The sequence below is a fragment of the Strix uralensis genome, chromosome 2 (genome assembly GCF_047716275.1).
Source record: "Strix uralensis isolate ZFMK-TIS-50842 chromosome 2, bStrUra1, whole genome shotgun sequence".
In the NCBI taxonomy this organism is placed as follows: domain Eukaryota; kingdom Metazoa; phylum Chordata; class Aves; order Strigiformes; family Strigidae; genus Strix; species Strix uralensis.
In genome coordinates, this window is record NC_133973.1 from 133,778,754 (window position 1) to 133,791,658 (window position 12,905).

At 38.0% G+C, this 12,905-nt stretch overlaps 1 protein-coding gene across 1 annotated transcript in view; it reads left to right on the top strand.

Annotated features, from left to right (window-relative positions):
- The first annotated feature begins 284 nt into the window (after positions 1-284).
- Positions 285-12,905, top strand: part of TENM4 (teneurin transmembrane protein 4) — a 508,662-nt gene continuing 496,041 nt past the window's right edge. Inside the window, exon 1 of the mRNA XM_074860410.1 lies at positions 285-348. The gene's annotated coding sequence lies outside the window, so the exon portion shown is untranslated. The remainder of the gene's footprint in view (positions 349-12,905) is intronic.

The window sequence follows — 12,905 nt, forward strand, 5'->3', positions numbered from 1 at the left end:
TGGACTAGATGTCCTTTAAAGGTCCCTTCCAACCCAAAGTATTTTATGTTTCTACTTTAGTTAAGTGCTCACAGTTAGGGGGAATCTGGGTCTTTGCACTTATGAAGGATCCTACATTGTCAATCCTGACAGCTGCCATGCAAACAACCTTTACAAATCCATGCCAGTCTTTTCTGACACCCAACACCTGGCTCCTTTTCTGTAGTGAGAATGGCTGGACCATTGCAGTGGCGCACTGATTTTTGTGGATGGTGAACACAAAAAGGGGATTGAGAAGAGACCACCCGAGTTATTCTGACACATGACTTGAGTGCTTTCTATTCTTAGACAGATGAGGATCTGAAATATGTAAGTACATTATCATTGTTTTTTAGATTTATTTGTAAAAATGAGAGGAAGAAATAAAACTCTTAATCTATCATGGTGTGGGATTTATAGATTTATCATTTTCTTTTGATGTGTGTTTATACTTAAGTGGAGTTGATAAATCAAGCTATTCCTCATGATATTTTAAAGCATCATTATTTGTCTCTTGATTCCATCCTTGTTTTTCTTTAAAGAAATGAAAAGAGCAAAAAACATTAAATTATATTTGCAGTGTCATTTTAAATTTATTGTCTAATAAATAGTGATCACTTGGAAAATCCATTTTTTTCTGTACTGTTAACAAGAGATTTAACCAAAGTGATTGAATCAAGAGGAGAAATCATCCTATGCTCCTGAAGTTTGAATAAATGACATTGTCAATGTTAATGTGCTGTTCTGGAAGTTCATTTGAAGTATAAGAAATAACCTATATATAATTTCATGGCAGCTCATATACTACTTAGCATAATTTATTCTTTACTACAGAGCCTCCATTCTCAGAGTTTCACCAGCATTTCCAACTCACCAAATGCCTACCAACACTCACCATTTTACTCTTCCACACTCCCAGTACAAGCAAAGATAACACTTTTTTTCCCCAACAAATGCAAACTGTATGTTGACTTCCAAATTGACATCTTTATCTTGACTTCCACCAACACTTTTGATGAATGAGCGTAACCACCACTGATTTTACAATATCATGTGCGTCTACTACTTCTGACTCATCTAATGATGCTGCATAAGATGCCTTTTTGAACTGTATTATCCCCCATAAAACATTATTTGTCCTTAACAAAAAATAAATAGAACTTGACAGCCACAGAATACTGTACCTCAGTTTTACAAATGAGTGCACATACCAAAGTATTTCAGAGAGAACAAAAGAAAATCAATAGAAATTTGAAATGTTTGTAAAGTGTTACATATACCAAGGCTTTAACTAGCCATAGATAAAGGTTTAGAAACACAGTTAAGTTTATTTCTACAACTTCAGGTCAGGAACTCTGTACTTCAAAGTACAGAAGCAGATCAGCTAGAGCTGTAATGGCCTGACTTGTAATGACAAGGCTAAGAGTCCTATGACATTTCTAGTATTGAAATCCAGCACAGGAGAATGTCTTTACTCAGATAGCACTCAAAGTATAGTTTTATGTTTCAAGGATGTACTGATTCTCATTTTGTTTTAAACAATAAGCATATGCTTGTATTCTTCCCTCGGTCCAGGTTATAATTACGTATTTCAGATTGTTGTGATGAGACTAGCCTAAATTTTCTGACTGTAGTTGACTGATTTGGTAGAGATTGGTATAGCAATAATGTCATTGTATCAAGCCTCTTTTATTTTTCTTTTGGGGATTCCTAGAGACATTTCAATAAAAGAAACTATAGCCTAGGCATCTCCACTATGTTAGAGGGAGAAAACAAGGTTTTTCAGGACAAATTAAAAGTGTGGTGAGGTAATAGTAGAGTACTCAGAATTCCTTTCAGAAAAGAAAAGAAATTAAAAGCCTCTGAGTGGTAAAGTGGAAGAGTTGGATGTTTTCTCAGACATGCAGATATGCAAAGGATGTTGATGATGCCATGAAATATCTGCATATCTCCAGACAGGAGCTTTTGTATCGTAATTCATTCAACCGCTATTAAAATATCACATTCCTGGAAGAAAAAGCCTGCATATCTATCAGAACTTTCTTAAAAAGAGGAATAAAAACTTGATTGCCACAAACTGTGCTTTTTAAGAGACCTATCAACCTAACCTAGACTTTTTGATAGCTATGGAAACAAGCCAGAATTATATTAAAAATTGGTGTTGTGCTGGGGGTAACCCCTGCCAGGTGTATTGCATATACCCTGCTGTGCACATGGATATTTATAGATATGTCTATAAAACATATCCAGTCAAGGAAAAAAGAATAATTATGGGAAGGTGTGTCTAATATCTTGTTGTCCATGGCTGGAACATACAGCATTAATACATTGTCCTAACAAATGAAAGTGAAGGACATAAATGAAGGGTTATTCCCATAGTGATTTAGTAGTTCAAAGACATTAATCAGTACTACATATCTGTGGGAAAAGAGTGAATGGGGGATCCATTCATCTTGGTTCCCCCTGGTTACTGTCTGATAGTAAATCGCATCCACTGCTAGCTGTGTGGGGAACCCTGACAACCGGGGGGAATTTGAATTATCTGAACCATGAGTGGCCCCCCCATGTCACCAGGATGGGGATTTATATTTGAAATAGGAATTGGTTTATAACCGTGCAGAAATGCAGAAGAGTAATAAATGGATCTTATCAGCATGTCTGGCCAGTTTTGAGTTCCTGCAGAAACATTGCCATGTAAGGATCTCCTCTGAGGTACTCAGATATCAGTGTGCTTAGCCTGGTAGACAGACCTCTGTATTGGGAAAGCAAGGTCAGTGCTCCTGGGACAATAGGAGACATAAAGATTCAATAATAATATCATATTATTCTATCAAATGATGTCTGCAGAACACTTTAAAATCATTATGTGAAGGACAAAGGATGCTATATATATAGAGGGTAAAGGCTGACATTTCTACAGTGCATTTAATTAACAGAATTCCACGCAAGCCTGGTCTTTGGAAGAAAAATAATCTTTGGTTGCACACTGGGCGCATTGAGCTTCCATAATAAACATACAGGGAACACCTGTAAAGCATCTGCTGAATCAAGACTATTGTTTTCCTGGTGCCATGTGCTCAAAGACCCCAAGGTTGAAAGACCTTGTATGAAAGTGAAATCTGTTTTGCTTACTATGAGTAGGGGGTTGATGGAGACAAGAAACAGAGGCAGTAATTGATCATTTTTATTAACAGTGCTTCTCAAGCTTTTGGAGCTCTTGACATAGCTGAATTTCAATGAGACAATACGTCTAGGTGGGAATATTTTCCCTGAGCCAGTACAAGCACTGTTCATGGGAAGTATTGTGGTTCCTCCTGTTAAGGAGTGGTCAAATGAGCACTAATTAGCACATTTTTTATTGGTTCCTACTAAAAAATTTACATTTTCTTCTTCTGCTGGCAGTGCTTCAAGGTATGCAGACTGCAAAATTAACACAGCACAGAATAAAGCCACTTATTGCTCTGTGTCAGGGTTCATCCCTATTGTTACTTTGTGATTCTAGGAAGGGAGACCATCAAAGAAGAAAGTTCAAAGAAAAGTCTGGAAAGAGCATCGTTGTCATTATCCAAAGGTATCTCTATAGCTGCAGATGTCTTATTGGGACACGGAGTTTTTCTGTTTATATACATCTCAGAGGGAAGAGCAAGTCCACCTTCTCTGACAGCTCTTGGAAACAGTGTGAGGAGGTCGCCTGAATTTGCTAACACCCACATTAACTTCAGCTAAACGTTAGCTGAAGTTTCCTTTCTCCACGTCATCACTTTTATAGTGGGGATTTAGCACTGCCTATTCTGCACTAGATACTCTCACGTAAAGAAGTGGGATGAGATTCCTGGCTGGAGGCTTTTCTATCCTTGTAAATTCCCTTCGCATGTAATGCCATTGCAGTCGCTGTACGTGAGCAATGGAGTGAACTGTTATCAGCCACTTCAGAATATCCCTGCTAAGGAGAAGGTTAATCCTTCTGGGTCCTCGACTCAGGTTTCTCATAACAGCAGTGTGACAGACACCATAGCCAAATCCAAACTGCTTGAGGGGTCAAGGTATGGGCCACGTGGCTTCTCCCATTCTTGAATTTTCCTACTCAAAGTGCACTGTGATTTGCTTCAACCCGAAGCCAGAGGCCATACGGACAACACTGACACACTCATTGGGATTCTCCTACCATCTGCTCCCACCTTTCTCATTTCTACTGTCCCATTCCTTTATCCTTGCTTGATTTTCCTACCTGTGGCATGAGTGGGGAAAGCAAATTTTTCTGCTTTTCTCCTTGTTTCTGTACTACAAGAAGGCAGGATTGTAAGTAGGAAATCAACAGTGTGTGTATCACAGCTAAGGTTTGAGAATAAGGCTCCATAATATCCATTATATCTACCCTCTCCTCACAAGTAACTCTGCATTGAGCCAAAATAGCAATTTCAGGCTCTTTAACCCTCACAACAGTATGTTTCCTATGTTGAATTTTCTCCTCAGGTTTTACTGAAGTTGGATCTAGGTAGACAGACTGGTCTTCTCTTGGGCACTGCTCTGAAGAGAACTTCACACTGTGTTGTCCTCTCTGTATTAGGTCTGTGCCATTTTTAGTGGCTCCAACTACTATGGCTCCGTGAAAAATGTTCATCTGCCCCTCCAGATCCATGCCTGCTGAAGGAGTCCCAGGTCACCATATTTTAGTAAAATGTTCACAAACTTGGGGTGAAGGGTGTTTGTGTCAAAGGACTGTCCGAGCCACAATCTTCTACTGTGTCAACTTCCATTGCATTTTGGTGGCCTTCAGCTGATAGGAGTGATTTGAAGTTCCATGCCATTAGAAATAGTTAGGGAAGTTTCTACAGTAAGAAGGCTCACTGTGGAGCTTGCAAAATAGATTTTTTAAGCAGTTTTCTGAGCACTCTTTTTCCTCACCTGTGTGGCCTAGATAGCACAATCCTCAGTGTATCAGCAGATAAAGCAATTATGTATCTTAAGCTGGTCCTTAAAAATGCACCCAACCTTGTACAAATACCTTTTACCCTTTGCATATAATAAAGATGCAAGACCTTTCCACCTGCCTCTTATCTTCCTGTTGCAGATAGGGCAAGAGGGAAAGAGGCCTGCTGCCATGAGAAGATGAACTCTGAATTTGGTTTGTGATCTGCAGGACAGAAACAGTTAATGCCTCTGAATGCATTCTTTTCAATAGAGATGGCTTTTGAAAACAGAATTTAATGAAATCCAGCATCCTTTTCATAAAATATTTGAAGGAAGTCTTGTTCGATAGCACTTGTCAATCAATCCTTTGCCATTGTTACTTTTTCTTCCTTTTTTTCCGTTTTTTTTTCCCCTTTTTTTTAATTGGCATCTGTCTGGAAGGACGCAAACAAATCCCAAGCCGGTATTTTAACTAGGATGTTGTGGAACTGTTCTCTTTCAATCCGTGAATATCTCTGCTGATAAAGATAAATAAATTGCAAAGTCTATATTAATTGGTGCAAGGGGCAAAAGCAGGAGAAAAGCTTCAAAAAGCATATGCAAAAAAAATCCTTGAGTATATTGAGAGGATGCTTTTTGAAATCATATTTACCCTATTACTAATAAGTTGTCACAATGTATGCAAGATTCTGCAAACTCTAAATTCGTCAGACAATTTGTTTTCTCTGGAATGAATCAAACTCCAAATAAGCAGATATTTAACCTTTGGACATTTGATGTTCCCTTTCTGTTAAATTGCTATGGTATTACTAGCAGTTTCCAATGATTTAGTAGAAATGTTCTAGTTATATGCTTATTACTTTTCAGAAATCAGACTTAGAATAGGTACAAATGTCTGTAGCAGTATTTTCTACCGACTTTGCCATTCATTTCCATTTCACTGTACTGTGAAATACTATGCTATTTTACATTTGCTGGTGTTCCTCTAAACCAGTATACTGCATTTATGGTTTAATTATCTGGGACTTCTTATACTTCATCATACTCGGTTAACCTCCTGCTACTACATACCTGGCTTTAGCTGTTACTTAAAACAATCAGTACACAACTTAAATAGGACTTCATAAAGATTCAGCTTAAGAACATCAAGCAGGCTGTTGTAACAATAGGTGAAAGTATGTGTATGTCCAAAGGATTGCTGAGCATCTTCTCTAGCAGCATAATTATTATGCACAAGAAAGCAATTTTCTTACCAGCCTGTGCAACAGTATCTTTTATGATGGCATTTGCTATCAATAGTCAGGTGAGATAGAAGGATTAATTGTAAATTCAAGCATTACAGCCTGCTAGATTAATAAACCATATTTATGAAATAATAATAACTCCCTGAATGTGTTTTTTAACTCAGGAGATTGAACACTGATATTGAACAGGTGTCTTTCTTCAGGACCTGAGTAGTGATATATGGCATGCTGCTTGCTGTGCTATTGATGTACAAGAAGACGTACTGAAGGATGGGGTCGGCGCACATAAAGCCTGCGTGTTTCTCCTGCAATGTTAAGTTGGCTTTCAGAGCACAGACAGATATTTTGCTGGTAGGTTCTTAAGTTCTGAGATCCATGTTTTCTCATCTCCTTTTTCGTGAGTGGAGTTGTGAATGAATGTGAAGTCTTCAGAAGGTCTTTAAAAACACACTCACAAATACACATAAACGGACAGAAATCAAGAACACAGAAAAGCTTAAAATTTCACCAGGTTTAAGCATGAGCAGGGATGGTTAACTAGGCATCATCAGTCTCTGTTGTGCTTAAGAGGGTCAAGAAGGTAGAAAATTCCGTGGGGAAAAATCTGGCTTGAGTCAAAGTTTGTGACAAAATATTTTAAAAAAATAAATATTTGGCTTCAGAGTGAAAACTAGAACACCTTTTTTTCTAGCAGTTGCTCACATGTTCAACTATTCGATGCCAAGATGGAATTGAGACTAGTGTGTTCACAGTGGCCCTAACAAATTTCTGCTGATTTTTAGGTTTTGTTGTAAAATAAATGGACTATTCCTTAGTGGTTTGAGCAGGAAAACATCTAGGTGAGACCAAGGTTAGTGCATCTTGACTGAGGGTTTCTCTGCATTTCAAAGGTGTGGTGCTTCCATTGTACCACTGTAGGTGAAGACATTCATCTCTTCCTAGGGGAAATAATTGGCTACCAGCATAAATATGGCTTATGCTGCTGCTGCTGTTATTCCCCTGTTGTAAAAGGAATAAGGTGCAGAGAGTTGTAACACTTTGAAATGGGTTTAATTGAAAACTGAGTTCTGTGTAATTATAGCCATACAGGTAACTATCTGCTCTCAAAATTGACCAAAGTATGTAGGTAAAGAAGTGTGGTCTTGGATTGTAAAAGCCTGAAACAATGGTTCTGCACAATGCAGGAAAGCAATGATGGAATACACAACCCTGTCATCTCACCAGGGAGCTTCAGCTCCACATCCATTTTATAATAATTCTAAACCACAGCTGTTTAATTGTTTTAGCAAAAAAAAAAAAAAAAAAAAAAAAAGTGATAAGTCTTTCAGGATTCAGGATGAATATTTGGGCTGCAGTGGAACACCAGTGTCTCTGGAGGTCTCCTAGCAGACCCCTCGAGAGACTAAGATTCTTTTAGCAAGACAACATATCTTTCATCATGGAAATACATACAGCTACGTGCCTTTTCTGCTGTTTTTAAGCAGAGTACTACACAACTATGTCTAAAGGACAAAGTGACTTTGGGATTTGATTGGTTGCAAACCATCACAAATCTGAATCTGAATTAACATTTAATTGCATCAAACCTCTGGCTGGCCAGGACTATCAGCAGGTTTGGTTTTATTTCATCAAGCTTCATACATTAGTACTGCTGACAGGCAGGGAACAAAGTGAAAGGCACCAGATCCCCAGCACTGCTGGCCACCAGAAAATGAAGAAGTAAGACCTGAGAGAGTCGAATTTATAAAATAAAAGATAAAAAAATACATTTGATCAGCAGGAACAGCATAGAAAAGAAGGGTAAGAGAGAAGGCAGTGAGGAAAAAAAGAGAAGGAAACAGCAAGGAGAGCAAGACCACCGCTGAAGTGAGAGAGGTTGTAAGGAGATGGTAGTGCTGTGAGAACCTGGTTGTGGGGGCCAAAGGAAAACAGCAGCTAAATTTCTTCCCACATTCTGCAGCTGCTTTTTAATTAATAAATACGCAGATTATGCCAAAATAAAGCAATGGAACACCTACTTTCACCTTCTGTGTAACAGGATCTCATTGGTTAAACCTGTGTTAAGCCTGGCAGTTCACATTCTTGAACTTTTCTCCTAGCCACTGTCTAATCACTGCTCTTTGGAGCCAACGTCTTGCTCCTTCAGTTGCCCACAACCCGTCCTTCAGAAAGGTGTGGAACCAGTACAGAAGCACTGGTGATAGAAACTGATCCCTGAGGAAATATTATTAATGCTGTGGGAGGGATGTTCAGGCAGAGGCATATGCATGCAGCCTGGGTGCTCTTAGTTTATATTACTGCCTCTTCATTCTCAAGTAAGAGCAATTTTCTTGGTCTTTTCTAACTTTCTGTTTTACATATGTACTAAAATGAAGAAAAGGCCAGTAAAAGAAGAGAATATTGACAAATCAGATGCTGCTCCATCACAGACCAGAAGCAAGTGGACTATTTTGGATCTCATTATTCCAATCACACCTTCCTTTCGCACTGACAAATCAATTCTCAAAGGTGAACGTGCCTGGGCAATCATGAAAATGAGAGTGATTTGATTGACTTAAAGAGTTGTTTGATGGGACAGACTAAAACCCTGTAACTGAGCAACCTTGAACTCAAGATCTAAGTCTTCATTTCATAGATTGGTCTTATTTTTATTTCAGTAGAAAAGCTTATGTACAACCAGATTTGCCCTAAAGGTTCAGTAGATCATCTATGAATATAATCTCATGTGGAGTCTGTCCAAGATTCCTTAAAAAGTTGCTTTGGTTTAGTTTTTCTTTTGTTGTTATGAAGCATCTGTCCTAGAACCTGAATGTTAAAGAATTTTGAATCATTGCATTCACTTGACTAGGCTACAAGGCATATCTCTGCAAGAGTGCTCCACTTTTCCTGCATCTGCAAAACCCTTGGTGGCAAAACAAGCATCAAGAATTGTGCTGGATGGATTGCAGAGAATGAATTTAGCTCTAAAAAAGCAAGTAAAATTAAACTTACAACTCTGGGAAGAATGCCAATCTTTAGTATTAATAATAATTCCATTGTTTTTAATTCACTTATAATTACATAGGTTGATTTTTCTTTATTGCTGATAATTAACAAATATTTAATTGATTTAGCAATTCATTAATATTCTTGATGACAAAATATTTAAAAGAAGATGCAGTGCAGAGAATGGCTTTAAGGGATTTTGAAGGGGTTTTGTTTACATTGTAGTTGCTGAATGCCAACCAGAACTTACCATCTACAAAACCCCCTTGTTTTTAGAGAAGTTATGCCTTGAAAAATAAGTAAAGGTTAATTACTGTGTCTATCCCAACTATAGTAAGTCATAAGCAATATATTAAATTAAAAAGCCTCTATAAAAAAACCCACAACTCCAAGTGACCCAGACAATTAGATCAGCAACCTAATCTAATGGTTTCATAATTTCAAAGATTTTTGAGGTCAGAGAAACCATTAGCTCTTCCACCTTGACCTCCCATTTAATGGGGGTGATGGAATTTCATTCATTCCCGGTTGGAGCCTAGCAACTTCTGCGCGGACAACTCTTATCTTCCAGAGACGCACTGAGCACATTCGGAGATAGAGATCCCACCATGCCTATCGCAACTGTGCTTAAGTGGTTAAGTGCCTTCACTGTTAAGCATCTATACCTTTTGTGAATTTGTTTAGCTTTACCTTTCAATCCTTGGTTTGTGCCTTTCAATACTAAATAGAGCGTGATCTGGTGTCTGTCTCCTCCTCTTGGATTTATTTGTGCACCCAAATAAATTTTTGTCTTCATTGTCTTTCCCAGCTGTTTTACTTTTCTTTGCATTTCATTTACCTGGGACAGGGGAAGTTAATTGATCAATTCCTCTATTGATTTCAGTCTGCTTCTTATTTTCTATCACAAGAATGTCTGGCAAATTCTGAGGACTTCATTTTTTAAGCATTTTTCTTTTTTCTAACATGAGAAAATCTTTTCACTTTCTCCCAGCACCACTTTCTTCTTTACCAACAGCTGCTATTTAATTTTGAACTCCTGGACAATATCTCTATAAAGTTAAAATGAGACCTATCATCGTGACACAGTCACAAACAAAAGCCTGTCATTTAAAAAAAATTATATCTCTGGGTCACCTGCTTTGCTCCTACAACTGCTGATAACAAGCAGATGGGAAGGAGCTTACTTTGGCCAACTTTTACCTTCAGCCCAAGTGTTTTTCATTATTGTCTAGCTACTGATCCTATGTGAAAAGAATTCTTTTCTGGTATTTCTGTGTTAGAACCACAAAAACCATGATTTAATAGACATGCTTATAGCACATTATACGTTACAGGCATCTTCTCAAAGATTTCAAAGCCACATCTTGACAGTTTCATTTTTTTTAAAAAGATGCCTTTAATAACTGTTTCTTGCTGACTTAAGAAATAAGGGAGGAAAGTGTAACTTCAAAGTGTTGGCAAAATAATATGAATTATCCAAATGTACTTGTAAAGTTGTTTCCAGTTACAGTAGTAGTAACTCGAGACTATTAGCTGATTTCCCCTTTCCCAACTGTTTCTAATTTAAACCGGTATCTTTTGGAGTTGTTCCACACTGTGTTGTTACTCTAGAACAAACCAGTTAATTCAACTGTATTTTCTAAAAAAATTGGAAGCAAAACAAGAAACGATACACAAAACCCACTTATTACTATAGTAAGTAGGTATGATTCTTCCAGCTCTTTTAGCTAAAGAGCTGAAAGATATAATTAACACAAGTGGAATTAAACAGATTTATAAAAATTTGAATCAGAACATCAAGACCTATGTATCTTCCAATACAGAGTTGAAAATCTACCAGTAACATTTATATATAAGCTATTCTAGGCAGAGATGATCCTTTTTCCTTCTATGCAATATGGCAAAATAAGAGAAAGTAATAAAAGATATTAATATTTAAATAGATAATAATACATTATTAATAGCATTATAAGTGGCGTTAATTAAAACCCTTACATACCTCTTCCCATCCTCTCTCTGTGTTGCTGTCCAGACTAATCATGTAACCTTACTATACCATTCACCTTTGACCAGATGCGTAATTATTATTAATTATTATTCTTACTGCTGACACTGGGAGCATTAAACTTTCCCTTTCAGCACTGCTTTCAGAGTTGCAAAATTTTGAAATATTGCAGATCAACCTATGGACCATTGTAAGTTTTTTCTTTTATTCCCCTTTTTCTCCCTTGAGTATTAAATTTTTGCCCCCTTCCATATTTTCCTGATGTTGATCTTTCCTGATTCTTGTCTTACAACAGCAAGGGTGGATTTATAACCCTGGGAAGGAAAGGTTTCTAGTGACGAGGACACTAAAGACCAGGCACAGATTATCTGCAATGGTTGTGGAGTTTCCATCATTGTGAGAGCAAGTTAAACAAACATCTGTCAGGCATGACCTCCCTGTAGTTAAGCCTGTCTCGGGGCAAGGGGATGGACTAGATGACCTCTGAGTTTTATGGCCCTAAGGTTCTGTGAGGGAAGTAAAGCGGGCTGGGCGCACCCCCATGCATGGTTATGACCTGGTCTGTCCTGTGCACATGCTCATGTGCCTTGCACTGCTGTAGAAGTCCAGGGAGCATCCTGATCCTGCCTAAAATACAGCATATATCTGACTGGGTCATGGAAGTATATTTGTCTTGACAAAAAGAGGACCAGACAATGATTTTAAGTGATCTTCTGAGACGTTTTGACAGGTTTATTTTTCCTCTTGGTCATCTTCGGTTGAATTTATAAAGAGAAATGGTTTGCTGGCATTCAAACTGGTGGGCTACAAATAGAAACACACCAATCTCCTCCCAAAGTTGTAAATACTCTAAAAGATGCATTCCTTTTCATGGCGAAAGGTGTTCGCAATCCTATGCACAGAAAAGGGTGCTATAATGAGGCCCATTTGTTAGTGCCTTTGGGCTAGCAAATATTTTGTGTATTCAAACCATTCCCCTTCTTTTCTCCAAAAGCAACACCTGATCCTGTTATATGACATGAGAATTTGTGTGTTCCTCATCTTTACACATTCTGTGAGAAGTCATAGCCCTGATAACTAATGAAAATAAAATCACTATTCTCTATTGCAAGGTGACTTGTCCCTTATTCTCCCCCTTTGCTGCTTCCATTGTCTGCCCTACAAGAAAGCTTAATGAAGAGACCAAAGAAGAGGTAAAGCTCAACTCCCCATCCCTGGGCTCTCTTGACAGAGGCAGGTGTTGCATTATGCAGGGACAGTGTGTTCCTCAGTAATACTATCCTGGGAATTATCTTAGGGAGATTGACCTGTGAATAATAGCCAAGCCTCAGGGTTAGCCTAGCAGTAATTAGCTGCTAGACGTTTTCACTAGCCATATCCTTTCAGGTCAAGAGGCAAACATGAGGACTTACATCCATGCTTCATGGCTAATTATCATTCAATTACAGTGACTTTTGAGCCCCACCAAATGTAAATTGAATTGTCCTTTCTTTATGATTTTTATTTATATGAAAAATTCCAGGGAATTTAAAATGCAATATACATAAGCAGTCCAGTCTGGATATAGAGTTTGGGACTGTAAAGGAATACTTCAGAAGTTTTCCATCCAAGCAGTTTTGGAGGAATCTGTGATTCACAGATATAGACTGTGTCTTTATGGCAACTTGAGTTATTCAGCGTTAGCTGTTCTTCAGCAAGCCAACGCATGAGAAAGCTGTCACCCCATCTTCTTGCACAGAGAG